Below are 21474 nucleotides of genomic sequence, written 5' to 3'. Positions count from 1 at the left end.
AGAGAGAGAACATTGTATATATGTGTGGGGCGGGGGAGAAAGAGGAAGAGGGTTGGAGGGAGGGAAGGATGGGTTGTTTAGCTTCACATTAAATACTGCGTTTTAGGTTTATGAAGTTCTACTGAAATTGGAGGTCCTTATTTCCCTCTTCACAAAGGTACAGGATTAACTCAGAATATGTTTGTGCTGTGATTCACTGCAGGAGGCCATATGCTGACAGTGCAGAGCTTCGCATCCCCAAAGATAATATTTGAATTTTAAAAGAGTGTTTAAGTGGAGCACTTGACTTTCTTGTCTTTGTTTTGAGACCCTTTTTGTTTTTTTATTATTGTTCTTTATTCCAGGCTTGTGAATCTGTCCAAATATTTATAAGCCCACACACATTTTCTTGCAGCCACTGTCTCCTGTGGCGGCTCACTGGTGGGTAAATGACTGTTCTTTTGTGCAGCAACACACATTTACAATGTTCTGTAGACCACTGGCACTTTCTCTAGCTACATTATGTGTCTCAGATACGTAAGGAATAATTTACAGGTTTCAAATTCTGAACCTGGTAGAGGGCCGACTCCCTCTGTAAAATGAACATTAACCAAGGAGGGATTTTAGAATAACGTCTTTGTTCATTTGTTCAGTTATTAAACATTTACTCACTGTCTCCCTGGCACTCTGCTGGAGTTTTGTTCTCCAAAGGCTCACAGTTCCATCAGGGAGGCAGGTAAGTAAAGAGTTACCGTAGAGAAGTTAAAGTAGACAAGGCTGATCAGATAATTTATGGTCTAAACTAGGACCCTTTTAAAAGTAAAGGTAAATTTGAAAATGGTTAAGATGGTAAGTTTCATGTTAGGTGTTTTTTCTTCCTACAATTAAAAAAAAGAAGTGAAAGTAGGTGTTGTTACCGCCTAGGCCAGAATGACAGACATGAACCAGGGCAGTACTGGCTAAAACAGATAGTGGGCAATGTACCAAGCCCTCTATTAGGAAGATGAAAGGGAGGCTGGAGGAGGAGCAGGGAGAATGATAGGAAAGCCTTGCCTTCCTCATCTCTAAAATGGGCATGATCATAGCACCTAATTCATAGGAGTTGTTAGCAGGATTCATTGAGTTGATTCAAGCTCCTGGAATCCTGCCTAAGAGTTCAATGGTTTTTTAAATCTCTTTGAGATAGGGAAATGGAAGGGACCCCATGGAAGAAAAAGCTGGGTTTTTCCCCTTTACTTCTTTCCCTGCTTCTCTTCTTCCTAGGGCCTGCACCCCCACTTTACACGCACCATCATGTATGTCCACCGTGTAAAGGAGTTAATGATTTCTTTGGAGTCTTTCCAGAACAATAGAGAACATCTAAGGAGTGTCCAAGAGAGGTCGTCTCATGAATGCTTTTTAAGACCACTGACTCCAGACACCTTGACAGCAAGACCCCTGGCTCCAGGGCATAAGTGACTTATGGAAGACACCTGAGCCCCCGTCCCTGTTTGGCCAGTTCCTGGATGCCTGAGAGATACGTGCACCAGAGCACCGCCCTCAATAAAAACTCCAGACCCCAAGCAGAGACTCGTGCCCTTTTTCCTTTCCGAATGTCCCACAGGCTCCGTCTGTATCTGCTCTGTCTTCAGTAAACCCTGCTCTCACTTCCTTTCGGCTCACATTTGATTTTCATCCCGTGCAAAGCCAAGGATCCTCTTGGTTGGTCCTGGGGGACCTGCTCTGGGTCCTCGGACCTAGCCTGCTTGCATCAACTTCACCCATTTTTAGTAGTCACCTGTGATTTGCCTTTGTTGTAGAAGTTGATATATTTGTGTGTGTGTGTGTGTGTGTGTGTGTGTGTGTGTGTGTTTACACAGTACAGACCTCTCAACAGATGTCAGCATGTAGGAATGCATATCCTGTCAACATTTGGAAACGACCTTATTTCCAGCCTTTTCTCATTCCCTCTAGAAATTCTGGATATTTTGTGGTTCCTGTCCTCTCAATCAATCTCGTGTTTGTCTTTTCCACAATGGACAGTCATTACAGGCAGCTCTTTTTTAAGGGTTGGATCCTTTTTTTTTTTTTTTTAATCTATAGATGTAATTTCTTCACTGTCTCCTCCCGTCCCCTAAGCTTTTAAGATAAAAGAAACAGAATAAAGAGACATAATTAAATGACGGTGCTCCCTCTGTCCCCTAATACTCCTTTCAAGACCCGTCTTTGAAGTGACTGAACCCTGCTTGGAGATAATGTGATAAAAATGAGAGATCAGAGAAAGGATCAGATTGGGGGAAACCACTCCGTGGTAAAATTGATTTCATTTAATCGAACCTACTCCACGCACACACTTTTCTTGGGGTTGTTGTGCACAGCTTACTGCTGGGTTCTGATAGAATGAATTTGCTAAAAAGCAGAAGTTCAGATTTCATCCGAGACACTCTAACCCTGTGTTAGAGTACCCTTGCCTGAATATTTATAGTTCTGTTGCCCAGGACTGTGAGCTATTGCTCTCGTACTGTTGTGACTCCTGATTTGCTCTTCCGGTTCCATTCATCACTGGGAGTGGCAAGAATCTTGTGTGTCGGGTCCTCATGCGCCCATATTAGGCCACTTTCACTCTGCTTATTTTAATTCATCATGTGTTCAGCAAATGTTAGTTGAGTTCCTGACTCTACCAGGTGCTTTTCTAGGCAGGGGATGATTATTAGTAAAGCAAAGATCCTGCCGCAGTGGAGCTTATATTCCTGTGGGGAGAAATAAACAGTAGTTATTATGGATAAGTAAAGATGAGCAGCATGGAAAAAACCCTAGAGCAAGGTAAAAGGATCAAGACTGCAGGTATTTATGGGTTGGAGGGAGGTTAAATTTCCATTGTTTGCAAAGGAATGGCCAGGGCAGTCGTCACTGAAGGTGAGAAGTCTTCTCTGAGAGAGCCATGTTCGAACCAAGATTGGAAGGGTGAGCGGCTAACCGTGGGGCTTCCCTGGCAGAGGGAGTAGCTGGTGCAAAGGCCCTGTGGCAGGAATATTCCTGACACTCAGCGTGTAGACCAGTGTGGCTGGGAGGAGAGCGCTGATGCAGTTTTGATTAGAGGAGTATAGTTTACTCTCGTTTAATGGGATCGACTGACTTATGTGCAACGCAACCATGGGCTGGGTGGGAGTGAGTGGGGACAGCAGCTGGAGGACCCGTTAGGAGGCCAGCCCATTGCAGCAGGACCAGTGGCAGTGGCTTTGACTGGGACTACAGTCGCAGAGGTAGTGAGAGGTGGTAGGGTTCTGGATACTTCGATCATTCCAACTTAGCGGTTTCTGGTCAAGTATATTCTGGCGGAACAGCACTTTAACCACACGTATCCCTGGTATTGATATGGTGGTTTCCTCCTCTCTTAAGGGCACACGTGTCTAGCACTTGATTGTGTAAATGTTTGGGGTGCAAAATTCACGTTTCTTGAGTTTAATCTGGTTGCAAAGCTGAACGAACGCAGCTTTTAGCCTGTTATGTAATAAAGAGAAAAAAAGTCGAACGTAGCTTTTAGCCTGTTATGTAATACAGAGAAAAAAATGTGTCTGTTGATCTTAAAAGTAATAATCTTCTAAAAAAACCCACCCAAATAGGTATTTTAACATGCAAAGCAAAATTGTTCCACTGCAGCCCATGGCAACCACCACTAAAATTTGGTACCTCTTCTTAATACGAGTTAATTAACGTCTTCCTCAGTCTGGAGGGTTTTCAGGAGTTCAGAGCAAAAAGGAAAATCACTTCGAGAAGAAGTATCTCCAGACTTGAGAGCTAAGCAAAAATATTACTGAGGCCAACTAAAATCCTGTGGAATTCAGCCAAGATTAGGCGGCTCAGAGCGCAGCCAGCCCTGGCTGAGGGTGGAATGCTGACAGGGCACGGATGAGCCAGGACTTTGAAAAGGAAACTGATATCAGCGGAGGGAATTTTCACCTGATGTAGCATTTACTGCTTCACACTCCAGCAAGTTACTTCTGTCTGATTGTTTTAATGTTGTCAGACAGCGTTCACACAGTCAGGAGTAAGTCTGCCTAAGAATTTTTGGTGAAATAAAGTAGAAACCACAGTCGGAGGGCCCAGAGCCAGCCCGCCACCCCCACCCCAGTCGTCACCAGGGCCTGCTGCCACATCAGTGAGCTCACAGCGAGGATTTGAGGGAGGAACTAATGTTTTAGAATTACGCTTGGGATCTCCAACTCTTGAACAGGTGAGGATGTGAGACCCAAGTGTGTCTTTAGAATGTAAATTCCACGCTGTAGGACCTTCATCTTTTCTCATTCTTTGTTGGAACTTGTGGCCGCGTTTGTGCAGTAGAGCGATGACTGGGTTTGGAGATGCCCATCCTGTTATCTGCGAGGCTTGGATCAGTTCACCTCCCAGAGCCTCAGTTTACTTCTCTGTACGGCAGGGTTTTTCATGTCTGTTTACTAGAGGGCTCATAAGGATCATCCCAACACACAGAAAAATACAGGAAGCCTCATCTACCGTGCCAGGCTCATTAAATAGCTCCTTCCTGTTTCTCCACCAGTGGCTCCAACGGTTAATTTTGATTGATGATTAACATCGTAGATGTTTATAGTTTATTTAACTTTGTATAATGAAGTATATTGCATTTCATAATTCATGTGACTAATGTGGCAGGGCCTAAAACAAAATGAAACACGCCTAATAAAAATTTTTATTTCAGTGAATTTTTTGTTTACAATTTGACGTTTACACATTCTTCAGTGACTCTTGTCACATTAGTAAAGACAGCGACAGTAACCATAAAGGCAGAGCTTAATTTCCATTCCTTATGGAGGGGGAAGAGGAGGGAGAATGACTTCACAGGGCACTTCATGCCCCACAGATGGCACTTTGCTGCTTTAGTGTACCCACCATGTTGGACTGAATAGAATTTTCTCACTTGAAGATTTATAGTATCTAAAAAGAGCGTTAGAAACGGACTGACCAGCATTTAACAAACAGGATCACAACTAAAGATTGAGCAGCAGGATAAATTCCTGCAGGGTTTAGAGGCGCCTGGGTGGCTCATTCGGTTAAGCGTCCCGCCCTTGATACTGACTCAGGTCATGATCTCCCAGTTGTGAGCTCGAGCCCTGCATCGGGCTCTGTGCTGACAGTGCAGGGCCAGCTTGGGATTCTCTCTCTCCCTCTCTCTCTCTCTGCCCCTCCTGTGCTCATGCGCTCTCTCTTTCCCCAAATAAGTAAATAAACATTAAAAAAAAAAACTGCTTGCAGGGTTTAGACCTTTTACGAAGACCTCTGTGTGCTCAGTGGAACATTTCTGCTTGTAACGATCCATTGTGATGATTTTCAGCTGTACACTCCCAGTTTCCTTGTGTGTGAAATGGGGAGTTTGCTTAGATTACCTCTCAGGGGTTCTTCAGTTTTGAAATTGAAATTGTGAGATCCAGATTTTTAGGTGTAAGCTGTGGAGAAGTTAGTCTTGAAAGATGCCTCTGAAGTTAATAGATTGAACTGTACATGTGGGAAGTCCCTCACACTGTTCCGTCTACCTCATCGTGGGGGGAAGGTTAACGGGAGGAAGTCACTGAAGCACACCAAATGGGTAGCGTAGGTTTCTCTGCCCTGCTTTGGTCTCTCAACATTCATTTTGTCTACAGTAGATTTAGGGCACAGATGGTTACTGGTGTTAATTAAATATCTAAAAGAAATCGAGCCCCTTGGAAATTGATGCATTATAACCATGAATTTGTCTTCATATTATCTTTATGAGAGATGGCATGTGAAAAGAGAATGCTGCTGGCAAAAAATGGATTTAAGTTTCCTGATTTAATGTGATTTTAGGGAAGGCTCTTGAATGATTACAGTGTCAGGTTCCTCACTGCAGCGTGCTCTGTTTTTCTATTTTAATTTTCCTGTGTTTATCTATAAAGGCTGTAATAGTAATCGTGAAATAAAGGCCCATGAAAAGGAACTGTTCTATAAAGTGTTACACCTTACATAGTGGATAATCATTAACAACATCATGAGCTTACTTTTTATACAAAACTAGTATGCATGTGGTGGAGAATTAGAAAACTCATACACGTGACAGGTCAATTTGGAAGAACTCTAATTGGAAAACAAGAAAAGTACCCATGCCATTATGGCCAAGAGGCCATTGAGCCCCTTTCTTCAGTAGCATTTCTATTTCAGTTCATCTGAAAGACATTTTCTTTTTTCAGTTTATTACAAGTATTTACATTCTTATAAAAAAAAATACAGAAAGCCCAAAAAAAGCATAGAAAGAAGGCAGTAAGAAACCACCCGTGATCCACCATGTTGGAACGACCACTATTCACAGATTTTTTTTTAATTTCTTTAAATGTTTGTTTATTTTTGAGAGACAGGGAGCAGTGAGCAGGGGACACAGGTTTCTTTTAGCTCTTTTCCCCCTCCAATTTTAGTATGGTGTTATCGATACAATCTTACAAACCTCGGGTTTGCCTAACATGATGTCCCTAGCACACTGGAAGGGGATAGGTGGAAATGTGGGGCTTCAGCCATGAAAGATACATGTGAGCCACTGATCAACCTGGAACTGTCTGCCTGGGAGTCTTATTGTTTACATCACTGCGGTTGCAGTTCTGTTATTTACAGCCCAGATCATTCTTTTTTTTTCTTTTTTTATGTTTATTTATTTTTGAGACAGAGAGAGAGAGGAGCAGAGAGAGAGGAGGACAGAGTATCTGAAGCAGGCTCTGTGCTGACAGCAAAGAGCCCAACACGGGGCTCAAACCCACAAACTGCGAATCATAACCTGAACCAAAATCAAGAGTCGGAGAGTTAGACTCTTCACTGAGTCACCCATGGGCCCCTGCAGCCCAGGTCATTCTAAACTGAGAAAACTGCCTTGAATTTATGCATTCTTCCCACGTTTATGATTCCTGGCTTTTGCACACAATGAACATAGAGCCTATCATCCATAATTGACCACACACTGCTTTTCTCTTCTCCTATCACATACAGTTGCTACTTTTCTTTTCTTTTCTTTTCTTTTTTTTAAGTGATCTCTACCCCCAATGTGGGGCTCGAACTCACAACCCAGAGATCAAGAGTCACACACTCTACCGAGGGAGCCAGCCAGGCATCCCTTGATTCCTTACTTGTGTAACATGTGAGTGTGGAATAAGTTTCTGCAAGTGGAATTTCTGGGTCAAAGATTATATGCTTTTTTAAGGTTTTCGACCTCTGAGGATTTCCTTTATTTTCTTGTCAGCTCATCATAAGACTTTAAAAACATTTTTTTTTTAATTTTAATGAGATTTTGGTATTTTAAACTGGCAAAGTTTCCTCTCTTCTTCTTTTTTGAAGTGTTTGGTTTGCCACAGTGCCTACAATGTTATTTCTTTCTTCATATACACTTTTTTGAGCAATTACTATATGCCTGGCACTTTTTTTGCAAACGTTGCCTCATTTAATAACCCTGGGGGTGGGTTTCGCTCTTTTACCCAATTTGTGAATGTTCCTCTTTTGTAGGGGTATTTAACCCCTTAGTATTCACTGCATGTTTGGTCTTACCCTGGCATCTTGTGTTAGGTTTTCAAATTATTATCCTTTCTTTTTTACTATGTCAAATTTTCCTCTCGTTTAAAGCAGAAAAACAGTTCTTTTTGTGACTTGGGAGTTGCAGGTCTAATTTGTGTTCTAATTGTGGGTACATTTAAAATTTGAACTTATTTAACATTGGAACAGTATCTGTGCAGTTCCCATAAACCATGAATGCTTCAGCACATTGTTTCCTTCCTTCCTTCCTTCCTTGCTTCCTCTTACCACCTAAATTTTGTTGAAACAGAAATGTTTGTTCCAATTTTTTTTTTTTACGTTTTGTCCCTTTAAGCATCCTTGCTGAACATTCCTATCATAATTTCAACACCATTAGCATTGTTTTCTTAGCTGTACTGTTCACTGCTATTTCTTTTATACTTCTATATGTCTGTGCTGCTGTATATGTTCTACTTTCTTGAGTTCTTTATTTAGAAAATTTTTTTTTGTAAGTTTATTTATTTTGCGAGACAGACAAGAGGGAGCAAGTGGGGGAGGGCTAGAGACAGAGGGAGAGAGAATCCCAAGCAGGCTCCGTGCTGTTAGTGGAGAGCCTGAGGTCGGCCTTGAACTCAAGCCCGGGGAGATCATGACCTGAGCTGAAACCAAGTGGGATGCTTAACTGACTGAGCCACCCAGGTGCCCCTTGAGTTCTTTAATTTATTTTTTCAATTGCTTGTGTGTCCTCCCTTCCTGAAGGATTTTCTTTTCCTGGGATGCCTGGGTGGCTCAGTCAGTTCAATGTCAGGCTCTTGATTTCGGCTCAGGGCCTGATCCCAGGGTGGTGGGATTGAGCCCCAAGTCGGGCTCTGTGCTGAGGGTGTGGAGCCTGCTTGGGATTCTCTCTCCCTCTTTCTCTGCCCTTCTGCCCCTCCCGAAATAAATAAATACACTTAAAAAGAAAGAATTTTTTTTCAAGAAAGGATTTATGGACAGTATATTTTTCTTACATAGTGTATATTTTTATTTTTTATATTTCTTATGTATTCTTACATATTTCTTCTGCTTTATCATGATGATTATAGTATTGATAATTTAGCTCAATTTAGAGCCTTATGCCATAGTCTTTTCCCTTCAGGGTCCTGTACATCTTACTCTGCTGTCTTTTAACAGTTAGTATGGCAGATGAGACCCAATGTCCATTTCATCCATGTTCCTTTTTGTTGTTGTTACTAAATCTTGGTGGAGGTTCAGATGTCTGTCTATGGGATAGTTCCCTCCCGACATTCAGAAATTTGGGGATGCGTGGATCTCTTACGATGAATTCAGAGCCAAGCTCTGAGTGAGTAATTTCAGTCTGAAAAACTCATTTTTAAGTTCTGGTTTTTTCCCCCATTATTTACTTAATTATTATTTCTCCTTTACACAAATCATTATTTCTCTCCCATTTCATTTTCTCTTTCAAACATTTCTGTTATGCACATATTTGAGCTTCTGGACCTGTTATTCTGGAGCTTTCCTGTCACTGGTAACTTCCAATGTTTCATGATCTTCCTGTGAGTTTTGGCAGGTCTCACTGAATACATCGATGCCAGGCTCTCCTTTGCTTCTGCTATTGCCGGTCTGCATTTCACTGCTTCTGTTTTTCAGGCCTGCAGTTTTGCTTTTTACCTTCAAGTACCATTTCCTATTGCTCCTTTTCACCTTTCATCCTAGTGAATTCCCGTCAGTGATCCGCTGTTCTTTGGAATCTTACTGCAAATGTAAGTTTTAAAATCTGTAAACTTGTCTTGTGTCTTGCCGTTGCCTTGATTATTCAGATTCAAATATCAGAGTTCTCCCGGCAACTTTGCTGGCATCTCTGTTGTCCCATCTGCCGAGAGAGGTCTGGTTTGTTCCATATCGGTAACTGAAACACGCTCTGTCAGAGACTGTGTGGGTCCTTGTTGAGTTCTTTTCATTATAGGCAAAAATAGGGGAAAAGTTAGATTTCTTGTACTTTCTCAGCAGCAGCTGAGAGTTCTAGTAGTCTGTGTGGGGTAGGGATGGAGCTGTAGGCAGTGGGAGACAGCTGCAGGGCAGAGTCCCCCTTTTGTTGCGGAACAGTCTCCCTTTTGTGTTGCGGTTGGCAGCTCTAAGCTGCCTGGAGTAGTTTCCCTTCCCCCTGAATAGCTGCCTGGCCTGGCATCCAGGCAGAAACTCCAGCACAGCTCTTTGTCCCACGTTGGTCCAGCCTCTGCTCTGATTCAGGAACTGCCCGCAGGATCTGAAGAGGGGACCCTGGTGGGCTTGGGCCCTCTGTGTGCAGTGAATGCTTCAGAGTTTAGGCTTGAGTCTGTGATAGCCATGGTGTTCCACTCCTGGCTTTGCTTCTTATAAGCTGTTCAACACTGGGCATCTCGTTGAACGCTCTGAACATCAGCTTACTGGCGCGTATAATAATCTTGAAATTTGTTAACAGCTTGAAGCACCTCGTCGGGCTCCCAGCTCGCAGTAACTGGTGAATGGCAGCAGTTTTTTGCCAATGACGTCCCAGGGACTGGCTGCTGATTGGACTCTCCACTCACTGGGGGCTTTTCTAAACCATCCTCTGCTGACTCTCCTCAAGGGTTCTGGTCGGTGGATGGGGCTCTTAAGCACCCAGTGAGTGGTGAAGAATTTTCTTTATGGGTCAGTTGGGTCGTTTTCACAAAAAGCGATGAGGAAAGGGAGTCATTTGTATCATCCTGGTTCCAGGTACTCACGTGTAATTCTTTAAAGCAACAAATTTATTTTAATAAATGGTGTGAGGTAAGGGTCCACTTTTTGGGAACAATAAGATAAGTTATTGTTTAATTTATCTTTCTTCTGTATACTTGGGTCTGTTTCTGGGACCAGAAATTTTTTTTCCAGTGGTCAGTCAGCTTAACCTACTACAGAATTCTGATATTTGAATCTTTCTTTCCTCAGTGACAGGATTAGTTGTCAAAAGCATGGAGTTTGGAGACAGGCTGCTGCAGGGTTTGAATTCTGGTTCCTTTAATTCCTAAGATGTTAAGTAAATTACTTTACCTCTCTGTACCTCAGTTTCATCATCTTGAAAATGGACATAGTAAAAGTGCCAATCTATATAGGACCCGTGTAAAGATTAAATCAAGTAATTCTCAGAAGGTAACTAGAACTGAACTTTGCTTGGGGTAAGTGCTCACTAAATGTTAGTCATTATTATTATATCTCGAAATCTCCTACCGTATGTAACACAGATGTTTTTATTTTCGAGTCCAGCTTTCAAAACTGGAGATCAAAAAACTGTAGAGTCTCTTTTTCATTATCTTCTTTCTCCCTTATTTTCAAGCAGAGATGTAGTTTTAATTCTGTAAATAACAACACCAAGAACTAATAGTGTAGTCTTGCAAAGCCCTGGAGGTGTGTTTTTGAGAAAGAGTGAATAAAAACCTGACTGTGGGCTAATGAGGGCTGGGACCCCATTTATACTCTCTTTGTATTTCTAGTACCAGCCCTGGTTTGTAATACATACTTTGTGCATGCTTTTCAAAATGAAGGAGGAGTAATACTTCGGCCTTTTAGTAAACAGAGTTTTAGTATCATGAAACCAGATTAGAGTCAATTAAACTTTTGCAAATTTACAACACCTGTTACCACCTGAAGACTGGAAATCCGGGGCCGATTTTTCTCAGGTATTCAGTACCAAGAATAAATTTAGTAGAGCAAGGAGAACTTGTTGGCTAAAACGTTTTGTGTGTACTGATCAAAGTGATTGGATGTGTTATGGTTGGATTAAGTGGATTTCGTCCACACTGACAAGACGTAGAGCTGGAGGAGAAGGTAGGGAGATATGGAGAGCTGCCCTGTAGGGAAGCCCTAATTCTTTTCAACGGCATTAGAAGAGAGAGAAATTATGAAGTGACCTTTATACCTTTATTTTCCATGCCAGCCTGTAGGAATAGCAGCTCTGTGGGGCACCTGGGTGGCTCAGTCGGTTAAGCATCCGACTCTTGGTTTTGGCTCAGGTCATGATCTCATGGTTCATGGGCTCAAGCCCCATATCGGACTCCACACTGACAGCATGGAACCTGCTTGGGATTCTCTCTCTCTCTCTCTCTCTCTCTCTCACCCTTCCCCTCCCCCTGCCCTCTCTCTCCCCCTCCCCCGTTCTCTCTCTCTCTGTCTCTCAAAGTAAATAAGTAAACTTAAACAAAAAAAAAAAGAATAGCAGCTCTGTGTAACTGAGAGAATATGACAGAGCCGCATGTTGTTTGTCTCGTGTCCCTCTAGGCCCGTTAGAAGCGATCAAACCCAGACCTACCCGAAGCACTGTGCAAGGTGCTGTAGCTGCTTGGAGGCCATTTTCTTTGCTTCCTGTCTTCTGTTATCTAAATAGTGACAACTTCAGCAAGCTTCCTGCATTTTTCCTTCTGTCCTCACAGTCTGCTTCCTTCCTCTCTCAGAGTGCTCAGACAACTTCAGAAATAAGATAGAGGTGAGTAAGACCGAGGCGTTAGAGTCCGGCTGCCTCGAGTACCTCCTGGTTCGTCCTTTCACTGGATTGGGGGCCACAGGCAGATTGGTGTGGCACACTGTAGTTCCTCACTTCTAAAACGGAAACGAGAGCCGGATCTCCCTCCTAGAACTTTTGTCAGGATTAAATGAAGGAAAGCCAGTAAAACACAATGTGTCTCCTATAAAGAAACTTCACTCTGGTGGCGTCCTAGTAAGCATGGGTTGCAGTAACAGATTATCGTGAATTGGGCGGTTTCCTCACAGTCCTGGAGGCTCTGGGTGAGAGCCTTCTTCCTGGCTTCTAGATGGCTGTCTTCTCACCATATCCTCGTGTGGTGGAGAGATGGCATCTCTTGTTATAAGGGCACTAATCCCATTCATGAGGGCGCTGCCTCCATGAGCTCATTACCTCCCAGAGGCCCCACCTCCTAACACCATCGCACTGGGGGTTAGGATTTCAACATACGAATTTTGAGAGGGACACGAACATTCTGTCCCTGACCGTTGTTATCATTCCTTCTTCTGCTGCTACTCTCCCCGCTACCTCACTTTCTCAGCCCGTAGGAGCGAGGGAGGCTTTTCTTCGCTACCCACACCACCACTCTCCATTCCTGTTCGGTGCCTGCATGTCTGGGCAGTGCCGGAGTGTGACTTCTCAGACTCTGGGGGTGTCTGCATACGCTTTAATCTAGCTTGACTCTTAATGGAAGGGATGCCCACCAGAAGTTTTTTGATCTTTACAATGTGCTGGGGGTCCACCTGTGTCTTCCTTTATGTACCAGGAAGCCCAGCAACTATCTGTTGAGCGGTTGGTGATATTTCCTAAAAGGTTTCAGCTTTTGTTGGGTTGTGCTCATTTTCAGGTTGCTGTGTTAGCTTCATCTGCCTTCTGTGGCTCACATTCCTGTGTGTACTCTTAGGCTCACGGACTCCGGTTTGTAAACATGCCTTAGACTGAAAAATCTTCCATTTTGCAATCATCTTCGTTATCTTGGCCATGGTTAACTAGTTACAATCAAAGCAGACCTAAAGGCCATGATGAGTATAACTTGGGAAGTGCCATTCCTAGCAGAGAGGACAAAGAGAGAATTGACCTTGACCCACTTAGGCAAGATGGAAAACAGCCAGTTCTTTGGCCTTGTGTTCTCTTTTTAATCACAGAAAGCAAAATCATTGCACCAGTTACCCAGGGCCAGTTGATTGAAAGGACTCAACAAGATTTCACAAAGTATACTTACCTCAGGCTTTGGTAAAGACATTGGTTACAGTACAACAGGAGAAAGAAAACATAGGCAAACATCAAGGAGGTCTGGTACATTCCAGGTCCTTTCTCATTTGCACACAGTACTTTTTGTCTTTGTATCTTGAGCCTTCAAGATACATGTGTGATAGCTTGGCCTAAACAAATAGATCAGTGGAATAGAGCAGAGCCCGCAAAGAGACTGACACATATACACGGTCAATTGATTTTTGACAAATTCGGTGGAGAAAGGACTATTTTTTCAACAAATGATGCTGGAACAATTGGGCATGCATATATTAAAAAAATGAACTTTGGCCCATACCTCATACGTATATAAAACGAACACAAAATAGATCATAGACTTCGATGTAAAACCCCAAACCGCAACGCTTCTGGAAGGAACCATAGGACAAAATTTTTGTAATCAGAATCTGCATCTTACACAATCCCCAGGTTATTCTTATGAATGCTAAAATTGGAAAAGGACTGCCCTATAAGGTGAGTGTTGTAGGATGAATACTAGTTATGCAAGTGAAAAAGGAGGATGGGGGAGAAACAGATGCTTCATCAGAGAGTCGGCATGTGCAGGGGGCATAAGGGTATGATGAGCGAGGGCATGGCTTTTGCTGAAGAAGTTGGTGCAAGAATTTTCACCAGTGTGTGGTGAAATAAAAAGAAAAAAGGACAATATGAGTTATTTATTTATTTATTTATTTATTTATTTAATGTTTATTCATTTTTTTTTTAATTTTTTTTTTTCAACGTTTATTTATTTTTGGGACAGAGAGAGACAGAGCATGAACGGGGGAGGGGCAGAGAGAGAGGGAGACACAGAATCGGAAACAGGCTCCAGGCTCTGAGCCATCAGGCCAGAGCCCGACGCGGGGCTCGAACTCACGGACCGTGAGATCGTGACCTGGCTGAAGTCGGACGCTCAACCGACTGCGCCACCCAGGAGCCCCTGTTTATTCATTTTTGAGAGACAGAGACAGGGCATGAGCAGGGGAGGGGGAGAGAGAGAGGGAGACACAGAATCCGAAGCAGGCTCCAGGCTCTGAGCTGTTAGCACAGAGCCCAACATGGGACTTAAGCCCACCGAGCTGTGAGATCATGACCTGAGCCGAAGTCAGACGCTTAACTGACCGAGCCACCCAGCTTTTATAATTCAGATTTTAGAATTCTAAGATCATGTCCTTCTTAACTTTTTGTAAAATGAAAGTGCCAACAAATTGTAGGGTTCTTTTGTTTGTTTGAGATGTTTTTTTCTTTGGTGCAATAAAAAGCTGGCAACCCTATGTTTAACCCTATGGCAGCCTTTCAGTTTTAGTTTTTCTCCAAGCAAGTTTGGTCATTACTGAGTTAGAGAACTAAGAGTAGTTGGGTAGAATATCGGGCAGCTGGGGCCAGAGGAGCGCACATGGGTCAGACTGTGGAGGACCTGGTAGACCACACAAAGGTTGAACATCTCTAAAGGTTGAGCCATAGTTGAATTTGCATTTTAGGAAGTACCTGAGTGGCCGGGTGAAGGGATCAGAGAAGGGTGGAATAGGAGGCAGGAGACCAGATAGGAGGCTCTTGCGAGTGTCAGTGGGAGTGTAACAAAGGCAATGTGATAGCAGAGCCAGGACAGATTTCATTTACATCACAGAGGCGTCCTGGACAGGAATTAGCAATCTAGTGGACAGAAGAGGTGACTTTACATTATTTAAATTATTGTCTGACTTTACATTTTGGTGCATTTAGTATGCCCACAGAAGTGCGGGTCAGCACCATTCTCAAACCTCTTAAATGGATGGATTGAAATGACTATGGAGTGGAGTGATTGAGCATCTGTGCGGAGTAGTCCCTCAAAGACAAAGAGAAACTCATTAAAATGAGATCAGAGTTAATCCGTCTTCACACTTAAGTACCCATTCATGAGAAGCTACTCTGTGTGAGTCAGAAAATGCTGATTTCATTCATTTTATTACGTATGTAACTTCTTGGGAGAATGCTGGCTAGTAGAAATATTGGGTACTGCTAAGCTTTTTGGACGTTTATTTTGGCAGGGATTAACTCGATACTGCTGCATATTATGTAGAGCAATAATGTACATATCACACTTGCTTCACAGAATGGCTTCTGGTGGAGGGGCTCTGTGGTTCGTCAGCCTTAGCTCAAGATTTGTAGGAATTTTGGAATCTTTCTGGAAGTTAATGAATTCCTGAAAAGAATTTTAGAAAATAATTTAGTTTCTACTATTACTTTTACTTGACTTCTCCCACAAAAATATAAATGAGGGTTGACCAATAAACAGAAGGTTCTGTTTCTCTGGCTGCTCTGTGCATTTAATGGGTGTGCGTGTAAGCTTTACCGTTGGTGTGGCTTAAATTTAAGCATGTTTTCCAAGTGAGGTCAAGAGAGAGTGAATTATTTCTAGTAATAGACTTTTCTTCAACACATAAAGAAATTTTGTTGTTGTAGGTTCATCTACATTGTTTTACACCATGTACTTTGATACATCAAGGAAATTCTATGGGTGCTTATGGAGAAGGTTCGATATGGAAGGGAAGTTAATGTGATTTTGATTTATGGGATTTATTAACATTCATGAGTATACATTATGTATCTCAAAAACCCACAGGAAGAAAGGTTGATTATAGGAGAAGAGGGTATCTGTCTATTATGGTTTTTCAAGGTAACAGATTTTTCAACCATTCATGCTAAATCATCACTTTATATCAAGCAAAATTGTAGAGGGCTACTGTTCTGTTTATTTGATCTGGCAGAGTAAAGATGTAGTGTCATTGTCTTTTTGATTTTCCCATTTTATATCTCTTTTGTATTACTACAAAGCATGTCCGATACATTTAAAATTTGAGAGAAATACGATTAGTCTTAGTTACTTTATAAAATAGGCTAGAATGTAAGGGCTTTTATGATTCCATCTAGAATCTCAATACTTGTCTCTTTTGTCATAAAGGAGAGCAGATGGATGTTCAAAATAATGTAGGTTACTTAATGTGGAATCTGAATACTTTTATGCCATTTAGTGTTTTCCAGTAGTAAGGAGAATTTAATCTCCTAATGAAATATATTTAAGCACCGGAAAATAGACATTTTCGTCCACTCTACTAACTTCAAAGCAACCCATATGCTATTGTCTCCTTTACCATTTACATATGCTACTGTAATTTATGTGTTGAGAATATTTAACATGAATATTATGTGTTGAGAGCTTTAAAATTTTTCTAGTGGGATAATTCTGATAGTTTGTAGCAATTTCTTTTGGACATATATGCTAGATAATTTGCCTCAGCTGTTACCATCTTTTAAAGCATGGCCTTTTCTAGGTTGTTCATTAATTTTAGAGACCCAGAAATTGTTATCCATTCTCTAGAAATAAAAAGTGTTTCATTTGTGAACTATTTATTAATACCAACAAAGGATGTAAAACCAATTCAGATTGCCATCTGGATGACAAAACTGTTTAGTACTACTTGATTTTGTATCCACTACTGTTTCTCTATTCATGATTTCTCTCTACAAAGGAGGCTATCCCTTCCTGTTACATGCAGTTATATATACAGTTGTTATGAGTCAAGACCTCAAGATTTTAAAAAATAATTAATTGCAGACCATTTCTGACATATATAACACATGAAAATAATGATGTACCCAGCTTCAATGACCAACCTTTTGCCAATCTTGTTTCATGGATCTCTCCACTCCATGCTTTGTTGGGTAGGGGTTCTGGGATTCACTTTATTTTTTTATTTTTATTTTTAATTTTTTAAGTAGGCTCCACGTCCAATGTGGGGCTTGAACTCACCACCCTGAGATCAAGAGTCACGTACTCTACCTACTGAGCCAGCCAGGCGCCCCTCTGGGATTCAATTTCAATGAATTATAGATTACTATATCACTTTACCTGTTGATAGTATAAGTGTTAGCTTGTTCCACATTCCACAGTGCTGCTATTATGCAGAACTAAATAAACTATGATTTCTTAATATCATTTAACATGTTCAAATTTCCCTAATTTGAACATATATTTTTAATGGTTGATTTATTCAGACCACAATCCAAATAAGGTTCATATGATGTACTTAAGACAGGAGTATTGATGTGACTTTTCCTATCATCTTCCTGTGGAACTTTGATCAAACTGTTTAATTCCTCTAGACTCCTAGCACCTTCAGACATCACTAGGAATGATGATATCTTTGCCTTACTCACCTTAGGGTGTTTTGTGAGGGATAAAGAGAAATAGAGTAGGGCAGGAAAATGGATGAACTTTATATTTTCTGCCCTACTTTCTTTAATTTCATTAGTGGAAGTTATTTCCCAAATCATGTCTTGCCTAACTTGGGTCCATAGTCTTCATGGAGCATTTCCAGTCACCACTGAATTAGAAGAGGTGGTGTTGAAAAATGTGTATGGCATGTTTCTTACGAGAACATGGACAGCAAAGAAAAGTGGTTAAGATCTAGTGATGCATGATTGGATTCCTATTTTCTCTAACAAGGCCCACATTCATACTTAGAGAATACTTTCTTTGTCTGAAATTCTAAGACATCAGGGGAAGAGGGAGCCTAGCTGAGTTACAGTTGTAGGCTGGTCAGTTATTTAGGAAAGAAAATGATAACTTTTTTTTTTTAATGTTTATTTATCCCTGAGAGACAGTGAGACAGAGCCTGAGTGGGGGAGGGGCAGAGAGAAAAGGAGACACAGAACCTGAAGCAGGCTCCAGGCTCTGAGCTGTCAGCACAGAGCCTGACACGGGGCTCCAGCCCATGCACTGGGAAATCACGACCTGAGCTGAAGTCGGATGCTTAACCGACTGAGCCACCCAGGTGCCCCAAAATGATAACTTTTGATCTGACCCGGGCTAATCTCCTGCCATTGATTATCTTCATCTTAGAGTTGACATATTTCAAAGTGTCTGTCAGAGACGGAGCCATTATTTCTCAACTGTTGCCTCTTTCCCCATTCTCTATGTTGTTCCTTCCAGTTATACATATCTTAGATCTTCTCATTCTAGTCTTTTTTACTCTGCCTTTCATGTTTTTAAACTTGTAATATTTTCCATATCTTGGTCTTTGTGTGGATTGTCCTGTAGAGTGTTTTTCATTTGTCTTTTAGTTTATAAATCCTCTCTTCTATTGTATCTAATCTGTTCCATTTGTCCATTGCAATTTTATTTCAGTAATGTTATATGTTTCATTTTCAGTTGTTTTTTTCAATCCACTTACTCTGTTCATTTTTCTTTTTTTTTTTTTTTCCTTTTTTAAAAAAAAATTTATTTATTCTTGAGAGGCACACTCGGAGCATGAGCACAGGAGGGGCAGAGAGAAACGGAGACACAGAGTCTGAAGCAGGCTCCAGGCTTTGAGCTGTCAGCACAGAGCCCAACATGGGGCTCAAACTCACGAGCTGTGAGATCATGACCTGAGCCGAAGTCGGACACTTAACCCATTGAGCCACACAGGCACCCCCATCTCTGTTCATTTTCCACCTTCTCTTTTATTCTTGAAACACACTAAATGTAGTTATTTTATATTCTATTTCTGATGATTTTAGTATCAAGTCTTTGTTGGTGGTCTCTTTTTGCTCTTTAATTTTTGCTCGTTCTCTCTCTCTGATACCTAGTTTCCTGGTGGGCTTTGTTATTTCTAAAAATTGGATCCACTCCTTTTCCATAGAACTTTTTAGAAAATTTTTAAGGTCTCCCTGAAGTTGAGATAAGATTGGGTTTGCTTTTGCTTCTATGGTTGCCCAAGGACATCATAAATCTAGGACCACTTAAACTTAAATTTTCCATTAGAGGCTTCTCAGATCACACAAGTAGAATAAATATCTTTCCTGAGGGCCAGTTTGTGATACATTGATTGATTTGTTTATTTTTACCTGGACAGTTTCCTTACTGTCCCATTTCTGCATGGGGGGAATTTGTTTCTTATAAATTCTTGTACCAAGGAAGTGGTCTTTGAAATCCTGGCTTAAATAAAGTTTCTTATTAGATTCCCCATTTTGGTTAGGTTTTAGACCTTTTCTCTTATAGCCCATGCCCAGTGTGGCATTAAAATGGATACTTAAGATCTATAGGGTCCAATTGAAACTCTTAAGGTTAAAAACTTAAGAGTTAAAAAGTTGCTAAAAACTCCCTTATTCGAGTTTTGGGGGATCTTCAGATCCTTCACTTTCAAATAGGTTTTAAAATAACAACAATAAAGAAAAAACTAGATTCTACTCAGTTTAAGCCAGCATTTGATTGTTTTAATCCAGAAGGTCTTTCAATGTCTATTCTGTCACACTACTAAACATCAATGGGATTTTCCAGCTTCTCTTTCTGGAAAAATTAGTTGACTTTGTGAGGTCTTTCCTTGTTTTTCAAATATGTGTAGGAGCTCTGTCACAATCTTCCTTCGTCATCAGCGTGGCTTCCTTGACTGGAAATGTAGCTACCTTTGGTTCTTTATCTGCCCTGTGATTCCTTCTTAGAAACATATCTAGGATTTGGTTCTTCCTCTTTACTGCCCTGCCGCCACTCTTGTTCTAACATGTTGATCCCTACAGCAGGCTCTCAACTGGTCTCGTAGGTTTTAATCTCGATCTTGTCTAATCCAAGTTGCTTGCTACTGCCGAAGTAATCTTTTGAAAACATCCCCTTTTGTTATGTAAACTTACCCACAGCCCCACGGCTCAGAAACTGTCCTTTGTTCCTTTTGTTCGTAGGATACCAAGTCTAATTCCTCCAAACCCTGAGTCCAAGTTGGATTTGAATTCTGGTTGGAAACCTGCTGCCCTACCCTGTTGGAGTGGGCAAGTGAATTCCTTGGATTCTCAGCCTAGGATGCCCTTTACTGACCCTCCAGGGACAGGCTATCCACAGCTGTCTTCTAATTGGTACATCTTTTGCAGCTCTATGAAGGGTATACTTTTAGAGAGATGGCTGTGTTTCTTTTTTAAAAATTAAAAAAAAAATTTAATTGTGGTAAAATTGACATAATAAAATTTACCGTCTTAACTTTTTAAGAGTACAGTCCATTGACATTAAGTACATTCACAATGTTGTGCCACCTTCCCTACAATCCATTTACCGAATGGAAAGCTCATACCCATTGAACAGTCACTCCCCATTTGCCCTCTCCTGCCAGCTCTGCTTTGTTTTTTAAGGTGTAAAATTCTTGGCCATTTTGCTGCATGTGGCTACCCTGGAAGAGAGCGGTTCATCTGTCTACAGATTCAGAGCAGTGGCAGCCAGGGGCATCCTCTGAATCACTGCTCTTTCAGTTTACTATTTCATTAAGTCCTTGTTGAGCATTTATCACGTGCCTGCCCCTGGACAGGCTGTAGGAACATAGTGGTGAGTAGGAGGACACAGACCATGCCCTCCTGCTGTGTATAGAGGCAAGAACAATATTTAAATCTACATCGTTCCTGGGGTGCCTGGGTGGCGCAGTCGGTTAAGCGTCCAACTTCAGCCAGGTCACGATCTCGCGGTCCGTGAGTTCGAGCCCCGCGTCAGGCTCTGGGCTGATGGCTCAGAGCCTGGAGCCTGTTTCCGATTCTGTGTCTCCCTCTCTCTCTGCCCCTCCCCCGTTCATGCTCTGTCTCTCTCTGTCCCAAAAATAAACGTTGAAAAAAAAAAATTAAATCTACATCATTCCTCTAGTGATTCCATCCGTGTTTCTCCTAGTGGGTGATATTTGATGAACACTCTTGCAGTGTTGAATTGCTCAGACTGACAGTTCAAGGCTTGTACTCATGTTTCTTTTGCCTGTGAGGGACTCTGGCTGAGGAGCAGATGGCATTGCCGATGCTAATGTGCAGGAACCCATCCAGCCTCTCTGATCTGGTGCCTTTCTAGCGCTGCCCTATGGGTTACTCTTCACCATTGCGCCGGGAATGTGTTCATCTTTTTTTTCTCTACTATTTCCTGTTCTTTTTCCTTCCTTTTGTGTATTCATATGACCTTTTCCAAGCATCTTCCCTGTGCTAAGTACTATTCAAAATAAAAGCATTATAGGTAATAAAAAGTCAAAGGTAAAAATATTCAAAAATAAAAATTTTTTGAAGTTCTCAAGGAACTCACCTGATGGGGAGATATGGACTTGCTAACTAGCATTGACAGGCCATGTGACTGTTCCGACGTTGGCAAGATGCGATGTGATTCTGGAGCTTCATTCCGCCCAGGAGTCTGGAAGGCTTTGCAGGGGAGGTACGCTAATATGAGAGAGCAGGTATGCAGGTAACAGCGGTGAGAGGTGAGA

The 21474-nt window shown here is 41.7% G+C and overlaps 1 protein-coding gene and 1 long non-coding RNA gene across 2 annotated transcripts in view; both read left to right on the top strand.

Moving 5' to 3' along the window:
- Positions 1 to 21474, top strand: part of WDFY2 (WD repeat and FYVE domain containing 2) — a 181709-nt gene that overhangs the window by 39231 nt on the left and 121004 nt on the right. The window lies entirely within an intron of this gene.
- LOC123596992 lies at positions 51 to 1628 on the top strand. The gene is made up of 2 exons (XR_006711913.1): positions 51 to 715; positions 1243 to 1628. It is a non-coding gene; the product is annotated as an uncharacterized LOC123596992 (long non-coding RNA).

This window comes from Leopardus geoffroyi, chromosome A1 (genome assembly GCF_018350155.1).
Source record: "Leopardus geoffroyi isolate Oge1 chromosome A1, O.geoffroyi_Oge1_pat1.0, whole genome shotgun sequence".
NCBI classification, from domain to species: Eukaryota; Metazoa; Chordata; class Mammalia; order Carnivora; family Felidae; genus Leopardus; species Leopardus geoffroyi.
This window is presented reverse-complemented; position numbering and strand designations above follow the sequence as displayed.